Here is a 19,501-nt window from a genome sequence, read left to right on the forward strand (position 1 = left end):
ATAGTGAAGATTGTAAAAATCGTGACCCCCGAACAAAAAGTGGGGCCCCAGTAGGGGTTTAGATTTTAACATATGTAGGAAAATGTTTTAAAATCTTCTTCTCAAGAACTATAGTGCAACTGTTTGGGATATTACTATGCATACATGTACATCCTTAAATAATGTAGATTCAAAAAATTGTAACTCCCGGACAATTGATGGGCACCAAGAGGGGTTCAAAATTTAAACATTTTAAAAAACATAAAGGAAAAGTTTAAAAATGTTCTTCTCAAGAACTACAATGTTTTAGTTTGTGGAATTTCTATGCATGCATCCTTCGCTTATGTAGATTCCTAATTGGTAAAATCGTGACCCCCGGACCAATACTGGGGCCCCAAGATGGGGTCAAAATTTATTAAAGAAATATAAAGGTAACATGTTAAAAAATCTTCTTCTCGAGAACTACAATGCTTCAGTTTGTGAGATTACTATCATGCATACAACCTTGGATAATGAAGGTTCGACAGTTTTAAAATAGTGACCCCTGGACTAATACTAGAGACCCAAGATGGGTTTAAAGTTAAATGTAGAAGTACCGGTATATATGGAAAATGTTTAAAAATCTTCATTTCGAGAACTACAATGCATCAATTTGTCAGATAACTACGTCAGCACCCTCAAATAGTGTAGATTCGAAATTATAAAAGCCGTGATCTCAATCTAATACTGGGGCCCCAAGAGGTGTTCAAAGTTTAGCATAGAAATATAGAGGGAAAATGTTGAAAAATCTTTCTCTAGGGAACTATAATGCTTCAGCTTGTGAGATAACTAGGCAAGCATCCTTAAATAATGTAGATTCCAAATAATTAAAACTTTAGCACTGGACTAATACTGTGGCCCCAAGAGGGGTTCAAAGTTTAACATAGAAAGATATATTGAAAATGTTTTTAAAAAGTTTTTCTCGAGAACTATAATGCTACAGTTTGTGAGATTACTATGCAAGGATCCTCAAATTGTGTAAACTCTAATGTAGTGGAACCAAGAGTTATCTTTCTTGTGTTCTGTACAGTCTGAGAGTTATTCCTCTTGAAGTGGAACTCTGCTATGTTCAGTTTTTCAGGTTGTGTACGAGCGGTCCCACCGCAGTGCTTCACATTTTCATTCCTATGTTACTATTTATGTTGTTCAAGCCAACCATAAACCTCGGACCATAACTGGGTCCCCAGAAAGGGGTTCAATGTTTAAAATAGAAAAAGCATAATTATGCTACGAAATGTAATGTTACAAGGAACTGCTGTTCAGGTGAGCGATGTGGCCCATGGGCCTCTTGTAAATGCATAGTCACCATGGTCACGTACTTAAATTATTAAGACAATAATTTGTAACATACACGAACGTGGCCTGAGCAGTTTAAGGTAGCTCCATACTCGTAAAATTCTCTGAGGAAAGTTTAAAAACCGAACTGATTTCGACTTAATAGACTTAAATGTCATCAATTGTTAGAAAAAATATACATGTCATCACACTTTTTGAGATGCCATATAAACATAAACTAAAGCATATTTTCGCATTAGAAAATTGTATTTTTTTCTGTTAAAAGTAAAATCTTGTAGGCAGAAATTTGTTTTTCTTGTTTAATTTTAATGTCAACTTTATCAGAAAACTAAAATTACAAAAATATTTTAAAATTAATCGTTGGAATAAGAAAAACTATAGCATTTAGACATACAACTGAAAGAAAAGTCAGAAAAAGAGTTATTTCCCCTTTGCATAGATAAAATATATAAAAATTTGGAAATTTAGTATAAAATTAAGTGCGAAAATATCTTGAACCTACCAATATTTCTAATTACATCCATGTGATTATATTCACATAAAATAGATAAAACTATCTTGCACAATTTTTAAAGAATTCAAAGTTTTACAAAAAAGTGTGACGTCACAGAACACTGGATCTACTTTAATCAGTCGACAATTAATCCACCATAAACGAAACTGTTAAATAATTAGTTTTTATTGCAATCTCATTTGGAGAACTAAATGATGAGTATCTCAAGAAGTCGATATCGCGTTTTTTAAAACATTTTTTTGAAAATTATATATAAAACATGATTCATATATATATGGAAACTACTACGAGATATAACATTCAACAGTCAATTTGCTTCCGACGCCAGTGACATGTATAATGTGTGGAGAGTGAGTATTTCTACCTCCTGCGCGGGGAGGCAGTACATAATATTACATAATAATAACTCCTCAGGTATTTAATTTATTATCACTATAATTAAAATCAGGGGATCTCGCATAGAGAAACTCAAATCGGTATAAGGCTACCGATAAATGGATAATTAGAAATCATTCATAAAATGAATATATTTCTATACATCTATGCATTGAAATATGCATTAAAGTAGCATTTGAAAATTATTTAGAGATTATCTAGAGATTGGGTACGTTTTCTCCTGGGTACGTTTTCTCTTGGGTACGTTTTCTCCTGATACCATTGTGTATACATGTAAAGGGTTATGTTGGCCCTTTAGTCCCTGTCCAAGAGCTACCACCAATATACAACGTGTGTCTACCTGCAATTAACAGGTATTTTGGTGCCTCTCAGGTGAACATTCTGCACGCCTAATGGGTCAATCCATTGTGTTGTACCCATGAAGGGGAGATAGCCCCACTCCACACTTCCATGATCACTTCTTGTCTTTTCTCAAAAGTACTCCAATAAGGGTAACACCCCCTATGTCAATACATGTAGTAAAACAAGTTTTGGTCTTTGTAACTGCATGAACAATATCTTTCCCCACTTCATTTGAAAGTTTCACCGAAGAAACATTGTCATATTAAGTGTTCATATGAATGGTTCACCGGAAGAATTGCAGACTTCCTTGTGGTGACATAAAATTTAGTGCCCTATTTTCATGAATTTGATATAATTTGTTGCTGATTCAATATTGGCTGATCATCAGTTGGTAAGAGACAACAAATTCTGCCGATTAACGGTACTCGATTATGATTTTCAACCGATTTGACAACACTAATTGTTAAATTCATCCAAAGTGAAGTTCATTTGTGGGGGTATAGGGGTATAATGAGACTCCTGGGGTATCACTAGTTATTAATTTCTATTATTGGGGTTACTTGGGGTTCTTATGAGTATACTTGGGGTTCCTTGGGGTATCATTGGGGTACTACGAGGTGACCCTTGGATTCAAATGAGACCCCATGGGTATAAATAGTAATTAATTTCTATCACTGGGGTACCTTGGGGTGAGCCTTTGATTCGAATGAGACCCCTGTGGTATCACTGGTTAATAACTTTATCATTTGGGTTCCATGGGGTTCTTACGGGTATCCTTGGGGTTTCTTGGGGTACCCTTGGGGTACTAAGAGATGACCCTTGAAGTCCAATAAGACCCCTTGGGTATTAAAATTTATTAAATTTTGTCATTGGGGTTCTTTGGGGTATCCTTGAGGTTCCTTGGGGTTTCCTTGGGGTTCCTTGGGGTTAAAAGACGCACCCCACTTCCTCTCCTTTGTGATTGGTAGAAAATACATGATGTGAAAATTTACATTTATTTCATTGGTTGAAATACTGTTCGGCGCAAGGGAGATAATTTCCTGATGATCTTTTTCACGTACGACTTAAAAATTTTTGAGATTTCCAAATCTTAAGGTGGCTCGACACACCAATGCATTATTTGATGGATCGATGAAGAATTCTCTTTGAGAAATGATTATTAAAAAATGACACCTATATCGGCCTCTGATTATTTTATATGAATTTTGTTGTATTTTTTTTATAGAAACCGGAAACATCGTTTTAGCTGCGAACAAGATATACAAGAGCTAAAAATTTGTTATCAATTAATGCAGAATACAATTATCTATAAATACATATCAAAAACGGCCAGATAAACTTTGAAATATTTTTGTAAAAAAAATATTTATGAAAATGAGAAAAAAGGATTGTAGATATTTTTTAAATATATGGATAAAAACTGCAGATAAACTGTTACTCGCATTTAACAATTGCTGTACAATCATATATCAACAAGAAATTGAAACCAAATAGTGAAAATAAAGTATAAATGGAAAATTTTAAAATCGAAGCGATCCCGATTGTAATTAAACTGATCCCAAACGAAATCACATAAAGTTAGAATGAATCAGAATTTTGCAAAAATTTCAGGTTGTTTAGCTGTAAAATGGTTTCGTCATTTACTAACTTTTTAATTTATATCAGTTACTTAGAAAAAAACTGCAGTTTATTTGTAAAATTTCAATTTTAAAATAATTCTGATCGGGATCACTTTTTTTTCAATCGGGATCGGTTCAAAATTGATAAAAAGCAATTTTTCCAAAATTTCGCGTTTTCATTTCAATTTCTTTGTAAAATATCATTGTTTAGTAAATAGTTTATGTGACTATTTGTTATTTTTAAAATTTTATCCATAGATTAAAAAGATATTAAAGAATTACAATTTTGATTTTCAGAAATATTTTTTTGATTAAAAAATTAAACACTTGACCAAACGATCTTTGGCATGAATTTATTTATAATTATAGTACACATTAATTGACAACAAGTTTTAAGCTCTAATATATTCTGTTTGTCTGCAAAACAGTTTTTCCTATTTCACTGAAAAAATACAAAAAAGTTAAAATAAAAAATAACTGAAAGCCGATATTGATCTCTGTTTTGTGGAATCATGTTTCAAAAAAGATTCTCTATCGATCCATAAAATAAAATTTTGGTGTGTCGAGGAACCTTAAAAAGTGAGAAAACGAAAAAGCAATACAAATGGCTATGAATGAAATTCAGCTTTTGATTTTCAGGTCCAACTAGTTGAAAGTAATACAGCCTACTCCGGATATATTGAAATTCAGGGGACCATGCAAATTATTTCAATATATCCGTAGTTCAATATAAGCGAAATTGACTGACGTGAAGCCGTCATTTTTGAAAGTTCAATCCCGATGTAAGCATAGAAAACCAAACCCGAACAAATTGTTTGGTCATCATTTATCTATTACAATAAACGGACTACATGGAACATTAGTCCTTGAAAGTTTGATTAAAATTATATCCGAAAGTTTTGTAAGTTTCATTTTGTTACTGTCTAAAACCTCATCATAATATCGGATCGCATTCCTTTTCGATTTAGAAAAACGTTAGAGAAAAATCACCAGACTCAAACGCTTCAAATATTGCTGAACGCTGCTTGTGTATCGTCGTACGTGTACCCGCGATAATCTCAAAACCCTTAGCTATTTCGAATTTAGGCTTTGTCCTTTCATCAATAGCCATTATTAGTTTGTATTTAGCGTCCGGAGATAAGGTATTTCTTTTCCGTGGGGTTGCCATGTTACGTCTAGCCTCAATGCATCCGTATTCGTAAAAATAAAAAATTAAACAGTGAATAAATTTTACTTTTTAATAGAAGTATAAAAACACACCTGAAGAGAACTTATCAATTCACACCTTTGTATATCAACCGGTCAGTCTGGCATAATTACTGTCTCCAACCGTGACGACAACCACCAGGGAGAACTTCAATATATCCGTTGTATAAACAACTAATTATCACCTTTGGGGACCAATCAGTGGCTTCAATATAAGCAATATTTCAAAATAGCCGATTTCATTATATCCGTTAAATCAATGCAAAGAATATGAGAGGCAAAAACTGGGGATTTATTTCTATTTCAAAATAAGCGGAATTTCAAAATAAGCGAGTTCAATATAAGTGGAGTAAGCTGTATTCTATAACATCTATTGAAATTATATGCTTTTCTTTAGGTATTGTTTATTCAAATATTAATACATCAAAATGATACGAGTCTACCACCCTTCCTAAGATCTCTTTTACCCTTCTATAGTCGATCTCAACTTATGAGCTCGGGTGCGCACTTTTCAATTTTAGACACGCAGGCTTACAAGACACATAATGACATAAATACATGTGTGTTCCACTCACTATGCTATGAAGAGGAAGGTGACATTTATATAAAAAAAAGAATTTAACTAATTGCTGTTTAGGGTTTGGAAATTTTTTTTCTACACAATTTTTTTTCTTCAAAATATGCATCGGGGCGGCCCATTTTCAGAGGAGCGTGCGGGGATGAGAATCTAAAAATTAATTTTATGGGGCCATACATAGATTTTTTTTAAAATCTGTATTTTGTGTTTTACTAGAATTTTGTTTTCAGAATCTCATTTTTAGGATTGTGCACTATAAGAACTAAAAAGAATGACTTAAACAGTAAAACTCCAAAAAAACAACATGTATTTTAAAATAAAAAAATTCGAAATTTTCTTATGAATTAAAGCCTCCTGTATAAACCAGCATACTTTCTGTGGTAACTTTATGCTTGTTGTATGCACAAAGACTTTGTTAACTTGCCAAATGAAAACAGGTACATGTTAACATGTAAAGCTTTTCACACTCATACTACACAAATCACGAACAAAATTACATTGTAACGATCTTTATGAGATCCCAATAAACAACTTTTCTAGCGACAGCCATATAGAAATCCTAACCGTTTTTGAGTTATTGAGCACTTTTTGGAATCATTTTTGAGGCGCATCGCTATATGCTATGTAGCCTCATTGCTGTCAGCTCACTTCTCTCAGCTTATATACAAGCGGCGTCATAAAACTCAAGTATCGATGCACCAATAAATATATAGTGCCGTTCTGATTGTTACCTATTTTCAACCAGGAACATATATTCAGTATTCGTTTTAAAAATATCAACAAATCATTACAACAGATATCTCCTTTACACATTGAATAAACATCAACATCAATGAAAGAACAAAACAAAGATTAATACGCAGATGAGATAGACTGGCAATGCCTGCAATGCGATGTACTTATGATAGGGTCAGAGGACCAGTCAACCGATGAGATAATTTGCATAACAACAGTTCGTACTTCAATTTAAAAGTGGTGACGTTAATTGTTCGAATATCGGAGGTAAAAAAATGTAAATAATTTCGTATATAAAATATTTATATTAAAATAAGAGTAAGTTGCTGTCTTCCTACAGCTAGGAACAGATTTCGTATTTTATCATTGATAAAAGGAATAAGACGATGTCCAACTGAATGAGGAAAAGCGCGCCACCTTCCCCATGTAGAATGGCGATATTTAACAACTTGTAGTGATGTTTTTAGCTACCTTCAATGCAATGCGCCACTCAGGCCTTCAGGCCTTTGATTTTTTTTTTACCCCCTACCTTTTTCTAAATAAAAAACGTAATCCAAAAACAAAAACGGATGTGCACGCACTACAATGTCTCTGTTATTCAAATTCATTGGATTCTCATTCCCTGCTATCATAGCCTTGGAGGTTTTTTCTGGAAACCAAAGGCCTTAAAAAAAATTTCAAAGGGGAATAACTCGTTAACGGAAGAGGAATTCTAAAAAATTTTAATTGATTATGGTAGTGTTTATAAAGTCTATTAGCCCTGAAAATTTGAGCAAAAACCATTCAGAAATGAGCACGATATGAAGCTCGAAGTTTGCGTCTAGATAGAAAAACAATAATAGTAATAATGACTGGTGCAAAGTTTTTCAAATGATTGTCAATTTATGTTTCATAGCGGCATGGTAGAACACAGTGTAGGACAAAATAACCTCACACTGGATGAACTGATCTCACACAGGACGTTCCTTTAAGAAATGATTTAAAACAAAATATTATGCATTGCACCTTTTTGATTTACTGTTTGGTTTAAATTTCAGTAGTGTACCATGTCTGGAAATAGAAACAAAAAGGATTATGAAACTAGAGATAAGTGGTGCAGCTGATATTATTTTCCCTTACAAAATGTTTTCTCCATTTCAAGAAGTCAAACAAGGAACTCAGCATCCGTCAGTTGTTGCAGTGAATGATTTTTATCTTTATGTATTTGAAATCCAAAACATTTTGCCATGGCCAAAAAAGAAAATTTTTGGTAAGTAGGTAGGAAAAAAGTTTTTATTTTTAAATCTTGGAACATGTGTGTAATAATGAGAGAAATAAGTATAATCAAATTGTGTGATACAAGATCAGTAATGAAGATTTAAAATTTTCCAAAAGGTTCTATTTATAGTCAACAACAGACAAAGAAAGAATTCATTTTTTAGCTCACCGAGACGAAATCAGAGGGAGCTTATGCTATACCCTCGGCGACTGGACCTGATTAAAGTTTTTGTTGCAGGTCCTGTATCTAAGCTATTACTTGTCCTATCTTCACCAAACTTGCATGGATGATGCATCTGGACCTACTTATGGACTTGAAAGACTTGTATGCTGAATCTGAGTCCTAAATTTCAGATGCTGGAGGAGGTTAAGGTTGTTGGACCAGGTTCAAGTTTTTGTTGCAGGTGCCCTTTGATAGCAATATCTAAGTTACTGCAGGTCCATACTTCACCAAACTTGCATGAATGGTGTGTCTTATGATACTGATGCACCAGACAGGCTTGAGTGCTGAATCTGAGCCATAGGTTTCAGATGCTGAAGGAGGTTAAGGTTTTTAGAGCTGGTTAACGTTTTTGTTGCAGGTGCCCTCTGATGATTATATCTTAGTTACTACTTGTCCTAACTTCACCAGACTTCCATGGATGGTGTCTTATGATACTGATGCACCAGACAGGCTTGAATGCTGAATCTGAGCCATAGGTTTCGGATGCTGGAGGAGATTAAGTTTTTTGGAACAAGTCACATGTTAAAAAGATAATAGTACTATTTCAAACTTGCATAGTTGATTAAACTGTAGTATGAATGAATCACAGAGGAAGCTTCAGATTCTCCATTATCAAGGATGCTAAAAAATATATCTTAGTTATTACAGGTCCTAACTTCACCAAACTTGAATGGATGGTGTGTCTTATGATACAGATGCACCTGACAGGCATGGATGTTGAATCTGAACAATAAGTTGCGGATGCTGGGGCAGGTAGAGGTTTTAATTGCTAGTGCCCTCTGATGATAATATCTTAGTTATTACTGGTCTGAACTTCACCAAACTTGCATGGAGATGCGTCTTATGTATACTGATGCACCAGACAGGCTTGAATGCTGAATCTGAGCCATAGGTTTCGGATGGTGGATGAGGTTTAGTTTTTTTGGAACAGGTCACATGTTTTATAGATGATAGCTTGCATAGTTGATTTAACTATAGTATAAATGAAACACAGAGGTTGCTTCAGATGCAGAGCCTGATCTCCATTATCAAGGATGCTAAAGAAATTTCCTACCTCACTCAAACCTGCTCGAAAGATACATGTGTTTGTTGATAAATGATATAACAAGATTCCTATGATATAGTATTGTATAGTATGAAACAATATTGTTTAATATGATACAATATAATATCATATGTAATATTTTAAAAAGTTATTTGATACGATATGATATTGTATCAATTTTTTTTATATTTTATGTTATGATATTGTATCATGATATCGTTATGTATAGTAACTGTATTGTATATTATGATACAATGTTGTATAATATTGTATTGTATTATTGATTTATTATTTTATCACATGATACCATTACATAAGATATTGCAAAATATAATATTGTATCCTATGATACAATATTGTATATTCTATATTGTATCATACGATATTGTATAATATGATATTAGTTTCTGTAATATAGAATTATATCACATAAAATTGTATATTAATATGATACTGTAATATTATATAATATCGTATCATACGATATTGTATAATATGATATTGGTTTAAAATATGATGTATTATCACATCACATGAAATTGTATTGTATGATATTGTAAAATATGTTATTGTATCATATGATACAATATGTATAATATAATATTGTATTATATAATATTTTTCTTTATCACATAATATTGAATCATTTGATATGATACAATGTTGTATCAAATTATATTGTATCATATGATACAATATCATATTATGTATCAAAAATGATACAGTATCATACAATATCATTCTATATTATACAATATAATATCATATGTTTCAATGTTATGATGTATTATGTAATATGATATTGTAATATAATACTATATTGTTTAATATATTATGATATTGTATTATTTGATCAAATACAATAACGTATAACACAATACAATGTCATATCATACTTTACAATATCATATTTCATCATTGTTTATTATAGTATTTTATTGTATTATATGATATATGTTGTAAATATGATAGGATGCAATATTTAATTGTATATTATTGTATTGACATATGATTATCATACAATTTTTTAACAGATGATATACGATATTGTGTCAAAACAGAATCCAAGATCATAAAGTATGATTTTCATTTAATATGATAAAGGTGGTCTCGTAAAGGTAAAGTCTCATAAGGGTGATGTCTCGTCTCGGTGAGCTTTGTAATCTGTGATTACCTATGTTTAATATATTTAATAAAAGATAAGAGAAAAAAATATTGCCAGAAATGTTTGCGGTATCGAACCCATAACATAAAAACCCTAGATATATAAAGTTAGATTATATCAGGTACTTTAACCACTGAGCCATTTCAGACACAACAAAGTGGGCTGTTTAAATATTATGTTTGACTTTGACCACGAATTTACGGACTTTTTTCAAAACGTTCAGTTGTTGGGATACAGAATGATATTTTTATTGTATAGTGGGTCATCTCTCCACATTTTTGTTGATTTAAATCGATTTGTTTTTCAATAGACCTTATATAGACTTTGAAAAAAATATGGAGCACAGACCCACTCTATAAAAAAAAATGCTTGGAAGTTTTAAAGAATGACAGTATTTGCAGGTTTTGATACGTATCCACCTTATTGAATCGACATATTCCAAGTATTGAAAATTTTTATAGGTTAAAAATATTGTTTTTACTGATTTTTTTAAAAATATCAGATTTATTGATATTTTGATTTTTCAGTAGTTTGTCCGACCGTGTATGGGCATTTTACATGCCTTATCCACCCATCTTCTTTCATGTAAATCGGTCTTGTAGTTTTTGAGAAATTGCATACATAAAATTGTTGGAAATCCTAATTTTCTTTGATGTTGTAGTAAGTAATTTTGTGAAACCAATTCACATATGCATTTTCAAACTATATAGACTTACATTATACAATACTAATTAAACAACACTTTCAATTTTTTGATTGTTTTTTCAACTAGTTAATAATTAGTTATTTTGTAACCAGTTATCATCTTTCTGCTTGAATAAAGTTAGCAATGTGCCATTTCTAATTACTATTTTTTTTTTAAGGTCAAAAGAGACAGTCCAAAACTAAACCAAAGTTATTCACCACTGAGCAGCAGAACCCGTACAAAAATAAAAATCAATTTTGAAGACTCAGCGGAGCAAATTTCGTCAACAACTAATACAGAGGCTGCACACGGCAAAACTGTTCTGCATCTTGATGATAAAATCATTGGCCAGCATGGAGGAGAACTTCTTTTCCATTTTTCAGACACAATAAAGAAAGGAAAAATATTTGGATTAGTTGTGCAAGAAACACAGGTCTGATTAATTTCCTTTAATTTTAGGTCACTAGACTTCATCATTCATATTAATTTATTTTTAGCTCATAAGCACATGAGCTTTTCTGATCACTTTCTGTTTATGGTTCATCATTCTGTCTATCTTTAAACTTTTTACATTTTCGACTTCTTCTCCAGAACCACTGGCTTTTTTTTCAAAAACTGAATCACAAGAGAGGCTTAATGTATAACTTTAGAATGAGTGAAAAAAAATTTAAAATCTTTTTTAACATGTTTGAATAAGATCTACTAAATCTTCTAAATTGTCCATAAATTTTGTATTTGAAACCATAAAGTAAATTTAATCAGAGTTAATGCTATTGTTGCTCAGGTGAGTGTTGTAGCCCTTGTGCCTCTTGTTAAAAAATAAGTTTCTTGGTGTTGTATTTTTAAATGATCACCTATGATTTGGTGCTGGTGATTCGAATATCAGTGTTTCACCGGCGTCATACTAAAGCATGGAGCATAAGACACTCGTTTGTCTGCAAATGTAGAGCTGGTACTTTTCTCGATATCAACACTACATTGCAGTCGTTTTTTATACAAAATATTTCAATTTACATTTTCCATCATGATTGGTGCTGATACTTATAGATCTTTTGGTTTCCAGGCATCATTAGGTCATCTTAGCCAAAGGTTCAAGTGAGCTTTTCTTATCACCTGTTGTTCGTCATCCGTCAGTTTGCTGTAAACTTCTCACATTTTTTGTTTCTTCTCTAGAACCACTAGGCCAAATTAAACCAGACTTGGTACAAAGCATTCTTAAATTTTAAATGGCTTAAATGAAGGGCAAAGCCCTCTTTAAATGGAAGATAAATAATATATGATATACAATATTTTGTCAAAACAGTATCCATGAATATTGAAGATCATTAACTATGATTTTCATATAAAATGATAAAGGTGGTCTCATAAAGGTGATGCCTCGTCTCGGTGAGATTTGTAATCTGATTACCTACCCCGGTTTTTACACATTGAATGCTAGCTGAATAGAGGGTACTATTTTAAACAAATTTGAATGTGACACTTCCTTACAGCTTCACAACTAACATTTTGGATGACCAGTGATATTACCAAAGAAACTTGCATAATAAGCATTGAAAATGAAAACAATAAGATTTGGAAATGTACAGTTAAAGTTGTGACTGTGCACCTTTGAATTAAATCAAATGAATACAAGGTAAAAAAAAAAAATCAAAGAAAGCCGCTAATTTATTCTATAATTTGATATATACTGGGATGCTGCATCTGAGTCCTAAATTTCAGATGCTGGAGGAGGTTAAGGTTTTTGTTGCAAGTTAAAGTTTTTGTTGCAGGTGCCCTTTGATAGCAATATCTAAGTTACTGCTGGTCCTAACTTCACCAAACTTGCATGTATGGTGCGTCTTAGGATACTGATGCACCAGACAGGCTTGGATGCCGAATCTGGGTCCTAAATTTTAGATGTGGGAGGAGGTTAAGGTTTTAAGAGCTGATTAAAGTTTTTGGAGCAGGTGCCCTTTGATGATTATAAATTATCTTAGTTACTTTTGGTCCTAACTTTATCAAACTTGTACAGATGGTGCGTCTTATAATACTGATACACCTGAACGGCTTGAATGCTGAATCTGAGCCAAAGGTTTGGGATGCTGGATGAAGTTTAAGTTTTAAGAGCTGGTTAAAGTTTTTGAAACAGGTGCCCTCTGATGATGATATCTTAATTATTACTTGTCCTAACTTCACCAAACTTGCATGGATGGTGAGTCTTATATGATACTGATTCACCTGACAGGCTTGAGTGCTGAATCTGAGCCATAGGTTTCGGATGCTGGATAAGGTTATGTTTTTAGGAACAGATCACATGCTTCAAGGGGCATGGTCATGATTTTGGTCAAAAATTGTTTTTCCAAGTTTAATATTTACAATGCTTTAGGAAGGCATTCTTAATAAGCAACCGAAAGTTGAGTGTAATTCATTGAATTATAAGCAAGATACAGAGCTTGAAATTCTTTGCTATGTAAACAAAGCATTTGTTTACATTTTAAATGTTAAAGTGAAAATTCCACTTTAAAACCTAAAATGAATGTGTTAAACATTAGGAATTGTGTAATACTGCTTGAAATAAATAAAAAGATAGACAAATCTGGTTTATAAAGATTTTTTACTGGTATATTGAACCTATGTAAACAAACCATATTTCTTTTCTTTAAATGATTTTATTGACGAAAATATGTAACTTGCTCCATAGCTGAGTGGATAACATGTTGAGCTTGTGAGTTCGAATCCCGCAGGGCTTTTGTTTTTACTTACTGAATTGAATTTTTTAGATATTCATTTTTTATCCCCAAACTGCAAATTTTTTGATGATTTGACATATTTAAAGTTTCTTTATCATTCTATCTTTTATAATCAAATAATTTACTGTTAATTTGTGTGACTTTGTCCAGGTGTGTTATTCCACCTTAAACTATAATATGAATGAATCGCAGATGTAGCTTAAGATGCAGAGCTTGATCTTCAATATCAAGGATGCTAAAAAATATATCTTAGTTATTACTGGTCCTAACTTCACCAAACTTGAATGGATGGTGTGTCCCCCTTGGGACAAATATATTGCCCTCTGCTTTGCGTCAGGCAATATTTCGTCCCTCTGGGGCTAATATAATCAATATTGCCCTCAACCCCAGTCAATATTTGTTTAATATTTTACTATATTACATGATATTGTATCACATGATACATATCATATTATGTATCAAATATGATACAGTATCATACAATAGAATATCATACTATATTATACAATATCATATCAAATGTGATGTTACAATATTGTGATCTATTATGTGATATGATATTGTATAATACTACATCGTATCATTTATAATATATTATGATATTGTATTATGTGATCAAATACAATAATGTATAACATGATACAATGTCATATCATGTTACAATATCATATTGCATCATTTATTATTGCGGTATTTTATTGTATTAATTTATATGATACATATTGTTGATATGATAGGATGCAATATTGTATTTATATTATTAATTACTAGTATTTTATTGTATCATATGATGCAATATCATATTTTATATTATTGTATTGATAAACGATGATATACGATATTGTGTCAAAACTGTATCCATGAATATCCAAGATCACAAAGTGTGATTTTCATATAATATGATAAAGGTGGTTTCATAAAGGTGATGCCTCATAAAGGTGATGCCTTGTCTTGGTGCGCTTTGTAATCTGTGATTACCTATGTTTTTCTCAAGAAATAACTTACTGAGATGATCATTATTGATTTTTATTTTACTCTTAAATATGTTGAGATTTATCAAAGCAAATTTAGCATGCATTGTTCTTTATGATGCTGATTTTTATATTTGGTCACTTTGTAGGTGACGTTTACTGTGCTGGAAATGAGTGTGGAACAATACAATGATATTGTAGAAGGTAATGTGAAGCACAGAAGTGGAGATCGGCCAACGTTGAAGGTTTCAAAACCGTATGACTATTTAAAAACCCAGGATAGGGAATCTATCATAGAGGCGTTCATCAAACTTGCTATGTTACAGAGGAAAATCCTTTAAATCCTTGGGTAACATCAGATCTGCAGGATATAATTTGAAGGTGCTGTGTTTAGAAGTAGTGTATATGCAAATTATGGTACAAAATGTAAATAATGTATTGCTGGTTATGTACTTGTTTTGTTCATTCCATGTTTTTAATTCTTTCAAAGTATCATGCTATTGGTTAAGCAAGTAGTTTTTTGCAGGCATGTAATTTATCCCTAAGTCACAGTTTAAAGATATCTTTTGTACCCAGTACAACCTTCTGTTATGTAAGTGTGCAATGTGCTTAATTTTTTCGTAATTTAAGAAAATTCATTTATAAAAGAAGAAAAATTGATAGCTAGAAAAAATTGCAAAAATGTATAGTAACTGGAATAGAACAATTAACATTTTAATTATCATAAAATTTAAAAAAAATTGTAAACTGTCCCAGTTTAAATTCAAGTGAATGCAATAACCATTGATATGCCTTTTTATCTTGAATCCTTTGATATCTTGAAGCTTTTCCAAGTCCTGTCAAGTTTTAGATAACAAAGTTTGACTGTAAATGTATAAATGTTTTAAAATGTTGCATGTATTATGATTTAGAAAATATATTTAAAATCAGAAATATTTTTCATACAATCTGCATACTATATGAAACTTGAAATATATTAATATTATAATAATTTAATGCATATCTTTGTCAGTGAAATGTTATGTAATTCTAGACTGTTTGGTAGGGATTTACTGCAATACATAACATGGATACTTTTCATTTTGAAAATTATATAGGCCTTAACTTATTAAACCAAAAATGTTTCTAATGAAGGAAAAAATGTTTTTAATCTCTTTTCTTGATAGTTTGACATTAAATTTTAGTCATGCTGTATAGAAACAAAATGCTAAACATTTTAGCTAGCTGTACACTGGAGTGGGTGTATCCATACATATGTAGTATGACAATGTACATGATGTATAACGCACTAGTCAGTGCTTTCTGTGTTATCCTAGCCTCCCAACTTCTTCCAAGTGATCAGTACAACCGCCTACTGTGGAATCATCATTGTACATTGGGAACCAATGATTCCATAGTATCTGCATAACAGTAGCTCGAGGATGAAATTCCATTTTATGATATTCTTTCAGAGCTGTATTTTACTCAGATGCCTGTTCAGTTGTTCATTGCTGAAATGAATGTTTTTATTGTTACACTGACTGTATAATGGCAGGAAATGAAATGGTAATAAAAATTGATGTATATTTTTAAATATATCCCTGCCCATGACTGGAAGTGGCAGCTTTTTTAGTTTCAGGCGGTCCTGAATATTACATTTGTAAATTGTTACGGATTAAGTTAAAATTTTTAAGCATTGTTTTATATTGTGTCAAATAGCTTGCATCCACACATATTTATTATAAAATCGATGCATATTACTAGATGTAATTTAGATAAAATATTTTTGGATTTTAGTGTTTGTTGTGGTCAATAGATGAACATTTTAATGTTTTAATTTTTTGTAATTTTTCATGATCTCATTGTTATTGAATTAAGAATTTACCATATACCTTTGATTGGCTGTGTTTTAAAAAATATTTATGAATAAATTTAATGAATTGCTTATTTACATTATCTGAGACATATTTCAATTTTCCAATTGACATTGGCAGTGTTGTAAATTAATTAATCTGTATCAAGAATAAATCCACTTTCATCACTTGATTTGGCTTTTAAGATCATTTGAGTCAACAGAGTATCACATGCTCTCTTAATTTGTCTGTTCCAGTACATTGTCTTTAATTTGTGTTAAGATTTTAACATTTACGATACACATCAATTTTCTTCATAAGGATTATTATAACAATTGTATTGTATTAGTATAATTTTGTACCCTAATGATCAAAACCTTCAATAGAACATTAAAATACCAATTGTTAATACACTGTGATGCCATTCGGAAGATATAGCATAACAAAGATCAAGATTAACAAAATGTTGAAGCTTTAATTGTGTATTTACTATTCAGTTAAAATATGGACAGTAAGCTTGCAAATAATACACAAAATAACATATTGAATACTTTTAATTGATGGTACATTTTCAAAGTCCAGATAAAAAGAACAATTTTTTTTTCTATGTGTTTGATAATTTGATAGTGGGTTTGAATCCATTTTAGTAAATTCGTGGAGAGCAATGCAAATTAAAGTTTAATTTTTAGATCACCTGAACTGATTTATTGAAAATTTGTTCATATTTTTCAAAAATCTTCTTCTCAAAAACCATATGACCTGAAAAGCTGGAAGCATTCTCAAGTAGTGTGGATTCAAATTTGTTCAACTCCTGATCCCCGGGGGTAGGGTTGGGCCACAATGGGGTTGGTGGAATTTTTACATTGGAATATATTGAGATAAATCTTTAAAAACTTTCTCCTAAAAAACCATTTGACCAGAAAAGCTGAATAGATTAAAGTTTGTTCAAATCATGATCCTTTGGGACTGGTTGTAGACTGGGACATAATGGGGAAGGGGTCGAATTTGTACATGGAAATATATAGAATAAAATCTTTAGTCTTCTCGGAAACCAATCGGCCACAAAACTGAAACTGCTGTGGAAGCATCCTCAGGTAGTGTAGTTTATAGTTTGTTATTCATGATATCCTGTGATCGGGTAGAGCCACAATGAACGATCCAATTTTTACACAGGAAAATATAGAATAAAGTCTTTAAATATCTTCTTCTAAACAATTTGACAAATTGTTAATTCTCTAAACTTGTTTAGATTTTGATCCCTGGAAAAATCAATGGCCGCACAAGAGATTTAATGTTTGATCTATATGTTTATATCTTATATATAAAGAATTGTGTAAGATTTCATGAGAAATGCAATGCTGATTATGTGACACATGCATTACATATTGGTCTGACAAGGAAGTTCGATTTCTTTTAGTTGTTGATAACTGTATTATCTGTTAAGTCATTGTCCTTTCTACACATCCAAGCGAATGTTATTGTCATTTAAATTTTAGATCACGTGGTTTTATTTGACCCTTTCTGTTTCGCAGTAAAAATCGTGCCTCTTATTATAGTCTATTTCATAGAATCTAGGTACTTGTAATCAAATATAAAATCTTGAGGTTTATTGATTTTAAACTTTATCTTCATTAATTGGTAGATAAAATGTGTTCTAGAAATAAATGTGTCAATACAAAAAATAGTTTTTGTCTGTTGTTGCAACAATAAACATGCGTTGTAGAGATCCCGCCGAGGATTATTTTCTATCCGCGCCTGATCTAGTAATAGTATCAATAGCGCAACAGACTATACTATTTTATGCAGAATGTTCCTTGAAAATGGCTCGATATGCTAAGTTTTTATGCAAAACAGACACCCATTATTTAAAAAACAAAACAAAAAACCCATGGTATTGCACAACACAAGTATCAAACATGGCCATGATTTTATTAAGCAACTGAAAATGTTTATATTTTCAACCACTCTACACGTGGTTGAACACGAACGATAACTCTTTTCTGAATATTATCGTTTAATATAAATTACCGCTGTATGGTGAAATAAGACATACATCTTAAAAGATTGTCATGTTTTAACATAAATCAAAGTAGGATATGATATGAAAAACGACCAGTACTTACGTATTTTGAGAATATTATCCGAACACTTATACTTCCGCTCGGAATTTCACGGGAACTGAACAAATCTCGGTGAAGTCTCGTGAACTTTCATTCGAGCAACTCTGGATTTATTACATACTTAGCAACGATAAAGAAAACATTCAGAACACATTTGCAGAGGTGCATAGTGGAAGCAAACCCTTTTAAACAGCTGGGCAGTTCCTGTTTTAAATATTACATCTTTTAATTTTAAGTATGTTTTAATACCATCAGTTTATGCTGAATATGGGATATGACTGATTACCCTGTAAGTGTTACAAAAGGGGCTTAATATGATAAATATTAAAATATATAGGTGAAAATTTTTGAACTTTTTTTATACAGATTTTACTGATTGGTCCGATTTTTTTGTTATTACAATATCAATTTTTTTTCAAAGTTAGAAATATTCAAAGTAAATAGAAACAATTTCTTTTTGGGCAAACGAAAAAACAAACCAAAATGCATTACGGGAATGTTTAGAAAAGGAAACCGTTTGGTTTCTTCCCCCGAATAATTGGGGTTATTCAACCTATATGCCATGCATCGATTGTAAAGAAAGCAAACTTCAGAAATATTAGCGAACAAAACGTACACTTGTTTATTTGTAATTTGTCTGATCATTTCGACCTTTATTTAAAGCGATGTCAAAGTCGTAATGTCCTTTCTGATATATTTCATTTTATCAAATAAAATATACAACATGACTACAGCAAATTTTTTATGTATTTTTCTTCATTGAAATTTGAC

The 19,501-nt window shown here is 31.6% G+C and overlaps 1 pseudogene; it reads left to right on the top strand.

The window, feature by feature from the left end:
- The window catches only part of LOC128172904 (uncharacterized), a 25,934-nt pseudogene extending 9,053 nt beyond the window's left edge, over positions 1-16,881 (top strand).
- Positions 16,882-19,501: the final 2,620 nt, after the last annotated feature.

The sequence above is a fragment of the Crassostrea angulata genome, chromosome 2 (assembly GCF_025612915.1).
Source record: "Crassostrea angulata isolate pt1a10 chromosome 2, ASM2561291v2, whole genome shotgun sequence".
In the NCBI taxonomy this organism is placed as follows: Eukaryota; Metazoa; Mollusca; class Bivalvia; order Ostreida; family Ostreidae; genus Magallana; species Magallana angulata.